Source organism: Oryctolagus cuniculus, chromosome X (genome assembly GCF_964237555.1).
Source record: "Oryctolagus cuniculus chromosome X, mOryCun1.1, whole genome shotgun sequence".
Taxonomy (NCBI): Eukaryota; Metazoa; Chordata; class Mammalia; order Lagomorpha; family Leporidae; genus Oryctolagus; species Oryctolagus cuniculus.
Genome location: NC_091453.1, coordinates 69,442,547 through 69,456,757, shown reverse-complemented (window position 1 = coordinate 69,456,757; position 14,211 = coordinate 69,442,547). Strand labels below are relative to the sequence as shown.

The 14,211-nt window shown below is 41.0% G+C and overlaps 1 protein-coding gene across 1 annotated transcript in view; it reads right to left on the bottom strand.

The window, feature by feature from the left end:
• LOC100344356 (syntaxin-3) overlaps window positions 1–14,211 on the bottom strand; it is a 33,006-nt gene that overhangs the window by 14,948 nt on the left and 3,847 nt on the right. The gene's annotated exons all lie outside the window — the stretch shown is intronic.

Sequence of the window (14,211 nt, the reverse complement as noted above, 5' to 3'; positions counted from 1 at the left end):
ACCAACAGTGGATTAGGGGACCCTTCTCCCCACATCCTTGCCAGCATTTGCTGTTTGTTGATTTCTGTATGAGAGCCATTCTAACACGAGTAGGGTGAAACTAAAGAGTTCATGCTATGTCTAAGGAAGCAGAGGCTGCTAGACAATAGCAAGTCTGGAAGTTCTTTACTGTCAAATAGTTAATGCATTTTTCAAGAGAACAAAGAAATTTGGAATTTTATTTGGAAAATTCAGCAGATTAATGAAAAATGTGTATTATAAAAAATTTTCAATTTAATTTTCAATATTTTTGCAACAGAAAAACTCATACTAACTTGTTATAACATGTCTGAATAGGATCTAGTTTAGGCATTAAGAAGGATAAGAAAAGATTGAAAAGATCTCTTTTCAAAGCAACATCATCTATGTTAAAATTGAAACAAGAATAAAAATCAAACTTATGATGAAGCTTGGGTGAAAGACTGTTGAGGTCATTGATGCTTTAGTTTACAAATGGATAATTCACTTTAAAAAGAGGCACAATGATATTTTATTTTATTTTATTTTATTTTATTGACAGGCAGAGTTAGACAGTGAGAGAGAGACAGAGAGAAAGGTCTTCCTTCCGTTGGTTCACCCCACAAATGGCCGCTACGGCGATCTGAAGCCAGGAGCCAGGTGCTTCCTCCTGGTCTCCCATGCGGGTGCAGGGTCCAAGCACTTGGGTCATCCTCCATGGCCTTCCCGGGCCACAGCAGAGAGCTGGACTGGAAGAGGAGCAACTGGGACAGAACTGGCGCCCCAACAGGGACTAGAACCCAGAGTGCCGGCGCTGCAGGTAGAGGATTAGCCTAGTGAGCCGCAGCACCGGCCGAGGCAAGATGATATTAAACATGAATGGGAAAGCAATTCTTAACTCAAAGAAATTTATTGGTAATGATGGTATTCCAGGCCTGATCTTTTTTTTTTTTTTTTTTTTTTTTTTTTTTTTTGACAGGCAGAGTGGACAGTGAGAGAGAGAGAAGAGAGAAAGGTCTTCCTTTTGCCACTGGTTCACCCTCCAATGGCCGCCATGGCCAGCCCGCTGTGGCTGGCGTACCGCGCTGATCCGAAGGCAGGAGCCAGGTGCTTCTCCTGGTCTCCCATGGGGTGCAGGGCCCAAGCACTTGGGCCATCCTCCACTGCACTCCCTGGCCACAGCAGAGAGCTGGCCTGGACGAGGGGCAACCGGGACAGAATCCGGCGCCCCGACCGGGACTAGAACCCGGTGTGCCGGCGCCACAAGGCGGAGGATTAGCCTAGTGAGCCGCGGCGCCGCAGGCCTGGTCTTTACAGACTTTTTGGTTTGGGAGATGGGGAAGCTTCTCATTGTGTTTGTAATCCCATTATACAGTTATGTCTCCTCTATACATTTTTTTTGAAAGGCAGAGTTATACACACACACACAGAGGGAACGGGGGAGAGAGAGAGATCTTCCATCCTCTGGTTCACTCCCCAGATGGTCACAACAGTCAGGGCTGGGTCAGACCAAAGCCAGGAGCAAGGAGCTTCTTCCAGGTCTCCCACATAGGTGCAGGGGCCTGAGCACTTAGGCCATCTTCCACTGCTTTCCCAAGTGCATTAGTAAGGAGCTGTATCTGAAGTAGAGCAGCCAGGACTTGAACTGGCCCCCATATAAGATGCTGGCGTTGCAGATGGCAGCTTAACCTGCTATGCCACAGCACCAGTCTCTCTTCTATATACTTATAAGGAAAGGTAGGGAATACATACTGATGGTTTGAAATGACTTACATGCTATTTTATTTTATTTTATTTTTTGTTGTATTTTCTAACATATAAACCTTTTATTTAAGGTATACAAGCTATTTTATAGATGTTGTATAAAAATGCTGACAATCAGTATAATATCTTGAGCAATCCACTTATAATAGAATAAATTATGCAGCATTCTGAAAGAGTATCATAAATAATGGATTTCTTTTCAACCATCTTTTTAAGGATTTAATTAGCACGTGAAACTTCAGTACCAAGTCTTCTCTACATTAATACTGTCAATATAGGTCTTATTCTTGTTAACTCTAGTAGTTATGAGTTAGAGTCCATTAAGAAAGAAAGTGGATCCAGAGGAGAATGTATAGCAATTCTTCTCACTGAAATCATCACAAGAATCTTTCCTCATGGTTTAGTGGAAACACCATGGGGGCTACGAATCTGGGGACCTGAGTTTCAAAATTATCTCTCTCTCTCTCTCTCTTTCTCTCTCTCTCTCTCTCACTCACACACACACACACACACACACACACACACATGCACACGCTTGGTTCCAGTTCACTCATCTATAGAGTGACTCAAATTTCAGTTTGTTGAGATTTTCTGATTTTTACCTATTGTCATGGAGGAATTAGTAATATTGCCTCCTTTCATTTCCAAGAGTGTCCTGATTTGGGCACTACATTATATTGTCATTCTATTTATGTGCAACATAAGGATGCTGACTTAAAGCATTCTAAAAGTATATTGCACACTGCGGGTTTGGATAATATCACATAATGCCAAATCGCTTCCTAGTGTTCCCAGGCCTGATAGATACCTTCTGCCTGGTGTGTATCATTTCATAGCACTTTAGAAACTGAGTCAAGTTGCTGCAGAAAAATCACGTCATTTACAGAGATTCTGAGACTCAGATAAAAGAAATGAATGTTATTTTAAGGCCAATAAATAAGAAAATGACTTTATATATAAAATAATTTAATGGCCAACATTTAGACATGAGCAAAGAATTGTAATAAAGAGGAATGTGACCAGCAGAATACCACAGAATAAAGCAATGCCCCTGGGGCCTCTTGTAGCTTATCAAGTAAGAATGAAATAACATAAGGGGATCTAGGAAGTTGTCTATGGTAAGGAAGGGTCAAAAACTCAAATTTCTACCAATCAGCAGCAGTCATACAACTGAAAGAAATCGGGGCTGGTGTTGTGTCGTAGCCTGCAGTGCCAGCATCCCACATGGGCTTGGTTGCTCCATTTCTAATCCAGCTCTCTGCTATGGCCTGGGAAAGCATCAGAAGATGGCCCAAGTCCTTGGGCCCCTGCACCCACATGGGAGACCTAGAAGAAAGTCCTGGCTCTTGGCTTCAGATCGGCGCAGCTCTGACCATTGCAGTCAATTGGTGAGTGAGCCAGCAGATGGAAGACCTCTCTCTCTCTCTCTCTCTCTCTCTCTCTCTCTCCCTGCCTCTCCTTCTCTCTCTGTGTGTAGCTCTGACTTTTTTTTTTTGACAGGCAGAGTGGACAGTGAGAGAGAGAGAGAGAGAAAGGTCTTCCTTTGCCGTTGGTTCACCCTCCAATGGCCGCCGCGGCCGGCGCGCTGCGGCCGGCGCACCGCGCTGATCCGATGGCAGGAGCCAGGAGCCAGGTGCTTTTCCTGGTCTCCCATGGGGTGCAGGGCCCAAGCACCTGGGCCATCCTCCACTGCACTCCCTGGCCACAGCAGAGAGCTGGCCTGGAAGAGGGGCAACCGGGACAGAATCCGGCACCCCGACCGGGACTAGAACCGGGTGTGCCGGCGCCGCAAGGCGGAGGATTAGCCTAGTGAGCCGGGCGCCGGCCGTAGCTCTGACTTTTAAAGAAATAAATAAATCTTTTATTTAAAAAAGTGAAAGAAATCATTAGTTTATTTAGGATGTTGTCACAGAAGAGCACTATATCTTGTTTCAAGTTCTGAATTCTACTCATAATTCTGCAATCTATAATTTACATAATTTTATTTATTCTTTAAATATTTATTTAATTATTTGAAAATCAGAGCCACAAAGAGGAAGGGAGAAATACAAAGAGAGATCCTCTACCTGCTAGTTTACCACCCAGATGGCCAAAACAGCCAGACCTGGGCAGTTGAAGCCAGGAGTTAGGAGCTCCATGCAGGTTTTCTATGTGGATGGTGGGGGCCAAAACACTTGGGTCACCTTCTGACGTTTTTCCCAAGTCATTATCAGGGAGCTGGAGCAGAAGTGGAGCAGCTGGGACTCGAACCAGTGGCCATATGGGATGCTGGCATCGCAGGTGGCTGCCTTACCTGCTACACCACAATGCCAGCCCCAAGTTGTACAATTTTAGTCACATCATTTCACCATCTGTATCAGTCAGCTTTTTCCATTGTAACACTGTCCAACAAACCACCCCAAACTCAGCGGCTCATAAAGAAAAAATCATTTATTGTCATTCATGCATTTACAGGTTAGCTGATCTGTGCTGAGCTCAGCTGGACTTGGCTCCAAGCTATAGACTGGGTCTAGATCTGCTTCATGTGACTCTCATTCTCCTGAAAACCAAGGACTAAGCCAGTAATATTCTTCTCATGGTAGTAGAAAAAGACAAATAAAATCATGCAACACAAATTTTGCATGCATTATGTCAGCTTTACCTCCTTGGCAAAGCAGGTCATGTGGCTGAACCTCAAATCAAAGCAGTGGGTAAGTACACATTGCTCACTACAAAGCCATGACAATAAAGAATTGAGAATGCTTATTCCAATTTCCCACAAGTTCCTGCCCTTCCAAAGCCACAAGATTGTAATGAGAATATGTTCCTTTATTCAATCACTCATTCATTTAAAGCAATTTATTATCTACCAGGGACTGGATGTTGTAGCATAGCTCTTAAAATTGAAAAAGTGATGGCCGGCGCCGCAGCTCAATAGGCTAATCCTCCGCCTTGCGGCGCCGGCACACCGGGTTCTAGTCCCGGTCGGGGCGCCGGATTCTGTCCCAGTTGCCCCTCTTCCAGGCCAGCTCTCTGCTATGGCCCGGGAATGCAGTGGAGGATGGCCCAAGTCCTTGGGCCCTGCACCCCATGGGAGACCAGGAGAAGCACCTGGCTCCTGCCTTCGGATCAACGCGGTGCGTCGGCCGCGGCAGCCACTGGAGGATGAACCAATGTCAAAGGAAGACCTTTCTCTCTGTCTCTCTCTCTCACTGTCCACTCTGCCTGTCAAAAAATAAATAAATAAAATAAAAATTAAAAAAAGAAAAAGTGCCTCTTTTAATTCAAGGTCTTAGTTTAGTGATTATCAGGACCAGGTCAGGGTGAGTCTAGTGAGGTATCTTGCCTCTGACAATGAGTGCTTCCTTAAAATTTTACCCCAAGTGCTCATTTGCCTCACCCTAGCCCAGATCCTAGCAATGATACATGTAAAAATTCTGTGGAAAGTATAATGTGCTGTACAATATAAAATAAAAACACTAGTGGCCATTGAAAACTAAGAGAATACCTGTGTGGTAATGTTCAATGACCTCAAAATTATGAAAAAAAATATGCTGACTTTTTTTGAGAACAGGCAAACAAGAAAAAGGAATTGGAGTGGGCAATCATGTTTACTAAGTGTTTATTCTATTTGAAGTAAGTTGTACTTGTTATTGGCTTTACTTTCCATAACTAGCTTATTAGGTTAGTATGATTATCCACCCTTTATTACACAAACAGATTTAAATTCAGAATGAGAAAGTGATTTACCCAAGGTCACAGAGTACAGGAGCACAGTATGACCGGCCTGACCCTAGATTTCTTGACTATCTAATGGTATTCTACACTGACAACTACCTTATTGGCTAAGGATATTTGGAAATTTAACATTCTTTTTAAAGCAATCTATCCTCTAAAAAATGCCATATTTGTTAAGTTTCTTTTAAGAGCTACTGTCTTATTCCTGCTTAGCCAGACACATTATCATTCTTGATTTCAAACTGCTGACAGAATGCAAAATAAAAAGTGGTGAAATGACAGAGAGACTTGAAATTGCTGCTCTACAAGCTTGATTTGTTCTGAAAATTCTAAGCATTACCTGTCTCCACACCCATGTCATAGGATACATTCTGAGATAGCTCAGTTCATTAAGATATTCCCGTGGACTACGGGCCCACACTGTTCCTGAGTCCCCGACTTTACTCCGTTGCACATCCACAGCCTGGACACGGGCAGAAGCAGGTCAGTCCTACGGTGTTTTCTAGTCACACACAATTTGGTCACTCATGTCTCCATCCAATCAAAATGACAACACTTTTGCTACCTAACCTCAGTGTCAATTCTCAGATTTCTCAGACAACGATTTAATTAACAAACACCCTGTCTGGACCACAGCATGGAGGATGCAACGTTGAACTTCATCTACCCCTAACCCCATATTGCTCCTTCAGGCAGTCCCTGATCTTTGGCCTTCAGCTTGTCCTGTACTTTGAGCTATTCTGCCTGCATGAAGGGCTGGCCTGAATTAGGAATTAAGGTTGCCATTATTGCTTGGTGTTCACATTAACTTGGTCATGAGTCATGTTACAATTCAGTCTTTACTTCCTTGCTTTTTGTGGGGAGATGAGTTATACTGTCCTAATATTGACAGAATGATGATGACAGCTAATTAAACCTCAAGTCCTCTGCCGAGGTAACTTTCCTGTGTTGGACAGATCAGGCCTGTCACTACTTGTTACTATCAGCTGAGCTCACAGTTCTGTGAGGCTGACATTCCAGGCAGAACAAGTCAGATATCATCCTTTCTTTAGATTCCTGTGAAGAAAAAGGAGCCTCACAGCAGGAACAGGCAGAATCTGCAATCAGTACTAAATCCAGTCTTCCCCAAGCCTCATCCACTTACTTCCAGAAACCAAAACATGAGTGCTCACTTGATAGTTCACTTAATCTTCAAAGTAAGAGACAACAGATACCAAAACAAGGAGCATAAAACAAGCTAGTGGATGTGAAACAGGCTGTTGATTGTCTGTCAAGCATTGCCTGTGACATTTCACAAAGGCTTTACTTGACTAAACTTTAGTCATACCCTGTCCATCCACTTTTTTTTTTTTGGGGGGGGGGGGGTAGGTAATGCCTTTCTTTACTAGATTTTCATATCTAGTCTAGCTCCTTACTTGACAAGACTTTACTGCCTGTGCTTGGTCTGAATAGTCCTGTTTTAGTACAAATTCTGTTAGCTTAGTGAAGTAACACCTTGATAATAAGGACTCCATTTTGGAGCACCTGAGACTCCATCTTGAGAAAGCATTCGCCCATGAGACTCTGGTCTCAAACTATAATCTAAAACTCTCGGACAACAACAGTCGAACTACATCACACTTGGCAAAGCATAGAAACCCTCTAGCATGATCGCCCAAGCTTGGAAGCGGATAGGCTAAAGCTGGGTTAATGATACAAATGTCATTTGTCTGTGTCCTACATATGATTTAAGCCAATATCTGGATTAATGTCAAGATTATAATTGAAATTGTTAAGACTGTAACTGGTATTATTAAGATTATAATTGATATTAGTTTCACATAGGTTTTAGGTTAACTTGACCCCAGTAACCATGTATTCCCCCTCCTGATTTTGTGATTTTTGCCTTTAAAAACCCTGTTGCTTTGGACTTTGGGGTGGAGAGTTCTTCAGGGCAAGAGCCCACTCTCCACTGGCAATAAAGGAGCATCAAATTTTACCAGTGTGTGCTGCTCCTTTGTTTGCACTCGCTCAGGTACAACATTAGAAAGAATCCCAATTTTCAATACCTGATAAAATTCCTTATCTCCCACCTTTGATATATATGTCCTTGGCCTGCCTTCAAGTAAGAATCCTAAGTTACTTTATCAAAAAATACTCATATTTTTGATGTCTCCTCTTCATAATTTTGCAACAACCACCCCCTCAAGTCTCCATTTGGTTTAGTATTCAGAATTGAGCCTAATCTCTTTATCCTGCTGAGGTAGTTGTAACAGGTTCCAGAAAAAAAGATCAACACATTCACCACATATATAAAAATGAAATGTTTCCTCCACACTGGTTGCTATGATTTGCTCTTTCTCAAGGACACAGGAACATATGGATAAGCTGACCTCGATCTAACAAATTCTTACTGGCAGTGTTAGAAGTGAAAGAGGGTAACTTGGAGATCCCTTAACCAAGCTTCTAAGTCTTTTCAGACGTATCAGTCACTGAGACCCCAATGACCAAACTTTTATTTATTTTTTTTTAATTTTATATAAGGTATACTAGTTTCATGTACTTCATATATACAGATTTAGGATCACAGTGATTCTTCCCACTCCACCCTCCTTCCCACCCACACTCCCATCCTTCTTCCTCCTCCCTCTCCTATTCTCATTCTTTTGTTTTTTTACAAAGATCTATTTCAGTTAACTTTATGCACATAAGATTAACTCTACACTAAGTAGAGAGTTCAACAAATAGTAGGAAGAAAAAAAACGCAGTTCCTCAACAGTAAAGACAAGGGCTGTTAAAAATCATTGCATTTCAAAGTGTGGCCAGAATTTATTTTTAAGATTTATTTATTTATTTGAAAGACAAAGTTACAGAGAAGCAGAGAGAGAGAGAGGTCTTCCATCCACTGGTTCACTCCCCAAATGGTCACAACAGACGGAGCTGGGCCAATCCAAAGCCAGGATCCAGGAGCTTCTTTCAGGTCTCCCACACATGTGCAGGGGCCCAAGGACTTGGTCCATCTTCTACTGCTTTCCCAAGCCATAGCAGAGAGCTGTATCAGAAGTGGAGCAGCCGGGACACAAACCAGTGCCCATATGGGATGCCGGCACTGTGGTCAACAGCTTTACCCGCGATGCCACAGAGCCGGCCCCATAGCCAACTCTTAACTGAGAGTTTACAAGGCCCCAGGAGCTAGTGCTTTGTCTAGCACCACTCTTTTGGGGATCATGGACTTCTTAATGTGATGAAAGCTACAGGTCGTCTCTCCTGGCAAAAGATAAACATCCACAAGACTAGAAATTTTGTTAACAATTTCAGGTGTTTCATGTACCCCTGACCTATTCACAGAACCTGATTAAGAACTACGTAAAGGGTGGGCCTGCCTCCTTGGTAGGTAAGAATCCCATTAAAATACCCTCGTGATGCTAATCCTGGGACAAGGCTAGGGAAAATGATGGATATGCTGGAAAGGAACTTAGAAATCATCTCATTCAACTTCTTTATTCCATGTGTGAAGAAACCAAGAACCAAACAAGTCATGTGTCTAAGTTCACACATTTCATAAGTTACAGCACTGGAGATAATATCCAAAACTATTGACCTTCACAGTAGTGCTCTTTCCATTTGCTAATTGTGCCACCCGTCCTTCTCCTGTCACACACAAATACACAGAATATTTCCCAGTTATGGAAGAAAAGGGAAAGAAGAATAAATCACAAACCTCTCTACTCCCACATAAATCTTAAATTTAGCAAGGAAGGACAGTTATGATATTACCTGTTTTAATTCTGAAAATTGAATAAAATTTAAATTCTTCCAAACCTCCTACCCCAATATGATGTCAAAAATCACAGAAAACAAATATTTGCTTTAAAAATACCTAGATACCAGATTTGAGTTCTGTCAAGAAATTCAGAAAATCAAGATAGCAGAATCCTGTATGCTGGCTGATAAGGGGAATAAAGAAAAAAACATATAGGCATTTTCATTCTTTAAAAAAACCACAAAACTGCAGAAATTATCAAAAAAAAGTCCACCTGTCAGTAACCACCATGTCAAGCTGCTCTGTCCAATATATCAATCATTACCCATATGGAGCACTGGAAATATATTAAATGAATGCTAGATTTTGAAGACTCAGTATGGAAAAAAGAAGATAAAATATTTCATTAATAATTTTAATATTAATTACATGTTGAATGTTAATATTTTGGATATATTAGTGAAAAATTTTGAACATATTAGTAAAATTAATTATACCTCTTTATTTTTCACTTTTTTAATGTGGCCACTAGAAAATATAAAATTGCCTATGTAATTGACTTTTGTGGCTCACAATTTTGCCTGTTGGGAAGTGCTAATAGAGATGCTAGAAATAGGGATAGCATGAGAATGGATAGCAGGAGAGGGCTCCACAGTCTATCTCAGGTCTAAAGCAAGCTCCAGTTTTTGGAGAGGCAACACTTTGTCCATAATTTTGTCACTGGGTGAAAGGTCCGCAGCTATATTAGCCCTGGTTCTTGCCTCCACATGAGATAAATATTCAAAGCAAAGACATACATAAAGCGCAAGAATGGGAGCAGAATTTATTTTAAAGATAGAATGGGAGTGCACACTCAGGTGTGAATGCGGGCAGTGCTGTGAGTAGAGAAATGCACCACACCACAGCTCAGTAGCCCCCTTTACTGGGCAGGTGATGGTACCCTAACTGAATATACAAACAGGTAAAGTTAGAGTCCTAAGATCACAGATGTTGACAGAGGTCAACAGAATCAGGGTATACCAATAAAAGGACAGTTCCTATCCTAACTAGTGTGCGGACAAAAGGAGAATATTCCACAAAATTTTTGAAGTGCTTCATATATGTGACATCCACCTGTAAGTATTGCATTTCCATCTGGCTTAGAGTTCTCACCTGCCTTCACCAAGTCAGTATTTCCTGGCTGTGCTTTCCTAAACCTGTTTACTGAAATAATCCTATTCTCCCAGGAACACAGACAAGCACATATTCACAGACAAAAGCTGTGAAAAGCAATGAAGAGAAAATACATAAAGGAAGATCAAAGTTAGGTAAAATGGAAATGATAGCACTTTGCCTATTTACTCCTCAAGGTTGTTAGTAAATTCTAATGGTCTATTAATGTTTTGTGACCTGCAGAACGTTGAGCAAGTATAAAACCAATCAAGCCAGCCAAACTGCAGAGGATTGAAGGAAACTCTTCCCTCTCCCATGAAGCCCTTCTTGACCACCCCAAACCATTCATTAAGCTAGACGCCTCAGGACCTCACTTAGAACAAATTAGAGGTTCAAAATCTTGCATAACTTATGAATTATAGATTTAATTCTATTCAACTGAACAAAATCTATCTCTCTACAATAAAATATTTTGTGATACTAGTACTCTTACTCTGAGTTGTTTCACAAGTCTAATTTTTTAATTCATTTTTATTCTGTATTTTTCTGAAGAGCTCCTTGAAGGAAAAACCACATCCGTATTGGACCCATAGCACCTAGTAAAGATTTGAACACATACTAGATAGTCATTAAGCATTTGTCTCATAAAACAAACAATACACTACTATAAATTCACCACATAAATTGGGGAACTTCCAAGGAACTCAGGAAAATAGCCTAGTATACAAACCACATTGTTCTCTTAAAACTTAAAAAAATAAAATCTATGGAATAATCTATTACTGGATTGTATCTATGAACACATAGCTTCCAATATACTCTGCCTCTCAAATAAATGAATAAGTAAATCTTCAAGAAAGAAGAAGAAGCAGAGCTTTCTCTTTCCAAAAGCAAGGGAAAGTAAAGCAAATTAGGCATCTGGACATAGAACAGGACAGACAAGGCCTATGTCCATAACACTGATCCTCCACACCTATGTCGTGAAAGCAAGAACCTCTCAGGCTAGACAGGTGGCTAAAAAGATCCCGCAATAGGTTGCAATGAGGTGTTTCTATGTGAAGCATAAAGCAGAGTGCTAACTGTGAAAAATAACTACTAACATAGGAAAATGTTTACAATATAATATTAGGAAAAAGTAGTATATGAGACTATAAAGATGATTGTATAAATAATCAGAGAATACTGCACACCAAAATGACTATCGCTAAGTGGGAAGATTTGAAGCTCATTTTCATAAATGCTTTTCTTAATGTCCGCATTTTCTACAATGAGCATGTGTTACTTTTATAAAAATTAAAGTGGAGGGGTAGGCATTTGGTGGAGCAATTCAGATGCTGCTGGGGCACCCTCATCTCATATATGAGTACCTGGATCAAGTCCCAGCTCTGCTTCTTCTTCTTTTTTTTTTTTTGTAAAGGTTTATTTTTTTAATTTGAAAGACAAAGCATCACAGGAAAGATGGGAGACAGACAGAGAGAGAGAGAGAGAGAGAGAGAGAGAGATTTTCCATCTGCTTGTTCACTCCCTAAATGGCCACAACAACCAGGACTGGGCCAGGCTGAAGCCAGGAGCCCAAAACTCCATCCTGGTCTACCACATGGGCGGCAGGCATCCAAACATTTGGGCCATCTTCTGCTGCTTTTCTGCATACATTAGCAAGAAACTGGATCAGAAAGAGAGCAGCCAAACTTGAATTGGCACTCGGATATGGGATGCCAGCATTGCAAGCAGCAGCTTAACCTGCTATGTTACGTCAGTCTCCAAGATCTGCTTCTGATTCCAGCTTCCTGTTAATGTGTACCCTGGGAGGCAGCAGGTGATGCCGCAAGTACTTGTGTACCTGTTACCCACATGGGAGATCCAGATTGAAATCCTGGCCTCAGCCTAGCCCAGCCCTGGTTATTGTAGGCATTTAAGGAGTGAACCAGAAGATGCTCTCTCTCTGTCTCTCTCTCTCGATATACATATGCATGTATCATATCTATCTATATATAGAGATAGATAGATAGATAGATGTATCTTATATATCTGCCTTTAAAAATGAATAAAATAAATAAATTTTAAAAACAAATCATGTGGGGAAAAAGGGACACTAACCCACTGTTGGTGGGAATGCAAACTGGTCAAGCCACTATGGAAGTCAGTCTGGAGATTCCTCAGAAATCTGAAGATAACCCTACCGTTCGACCCAGCCATCCCACTCCTTGGAATTTACCCAAAGGAATTTAAATTGGCAAACAAAAAAGCGGTCTGCAGCCTAATGTTTATTGCAGCTCAATTCACAATAGCTAAGACCTGGAACCGACCTAAATGCCCATCAACGGTAGACTGGATAAAGAAATTATGGGATATGTACTCTTTAGAATACTATACCGCAGTAAGAAAAAATGAAATCCAGTCATTTGCAACAAAATGGAGGAATCTGGAACACATCATGCTGAGTGAAATAAGCCAGTCCCAAAGGGACAAATACCATATGTTCTCCCTGATCGGTGACAACTGACTCAACACCAAAAAGGAAACCTCCTGAAGTGAAACGGACACTATGGGAAACGGTGACTTGATCAGCATAGCCCTGACTGTTAATGAACAACTTAATACATTATCCCTCTTAGTAGTTTTTTTGTCTGTTCTACTTAATATGACTGGTTTAATTCTGTAATTAATACACAGTTATTCTTAAGTGTTAAAAATTAACTGAAATGTGATCCCTGTTAAACATAAGAGTGGGAATAAGAGAGGGAAGAGATGTATAATTTGGGACATGCTCAAGCTGACTTGCCCCAAATGGTAGAGTTAAAAACATACCAGGGGATTCCAATTCAATCCCATCAAGGTGGCATGTACCAATGCCATCTCACTATTCCAAGTGATCAATTTCAGTTCACAATTGATCATAATGAAAGGACTAAGAGTCAAAGGGAGCACATAAACAAGTCTAGTACCTGCTAACACTAACCAATGGAATAAATAAAGGGGAGAGTGATCCAACATGGGAAGTGAGATACTCAGCAGACTCATAGAATGGCAGATGTCCTAAATAGCACTCTGGCCTCAGAATCAGCCCTAAAGGCATTCGGATCTGGCTGAAAAGCCCATGAGAGTATTTCAGGCATGGAAAGCCAAGACACTCTGGCAAAAGATCTCTGCGAGTGAGATCCCAGTGGAAAGAACAGGTCTTCAAAGAAGGAGGTACCTTTCTCTGAAGGGAGGAGAGAACCTCCACTTTGACTATGACCTTGTCTAAACAAGATAAGAATCGGAGAACTCAGAGGGCTTCCATAGCCTTGGAAACTCATGACCGGAGCATAGGGAGACTACTGATGCCATAGACAGGAGTGTCAATTGGTAAAGTCAACAACAGGAGTCACTGTGCACTTACTCCTCATGTAGGATCTCTGTCCTTAATGTGCTGTGTATTGAGATTTAATGCTATAACGAGTACTCAAACAATATATTTCACTTTGTGTTTTTATGGGGGTGCAAACTGTTGAAATCTTTACTTAATGTATACTAAACTGATCCTCTGTAAAAAAAAAAAAAAAAAAAAAAAAAAAAAAAAAAAAAAAGAAATTATCAACTCCCAACTTGACTCTCACTGGGATTAAACATGACAATAGATCTGATCTGATTTCATCATCATTTAAAAAAAATCATCTATTATTTTTCACTTTATGTTTCTGTGTGAGAGCAAACTGTTGAAATCCTTACTTAATGTATACTAAGCTGATCTTCTGTATATTAAGATAATCGAAAATGAATCTTGATGTGAATGGAAGGGGAGAGGGAGTGGGAAAGGGGAGGGTAGTGGGTGGGAGGGATGGTATGTGGGGGAAGCC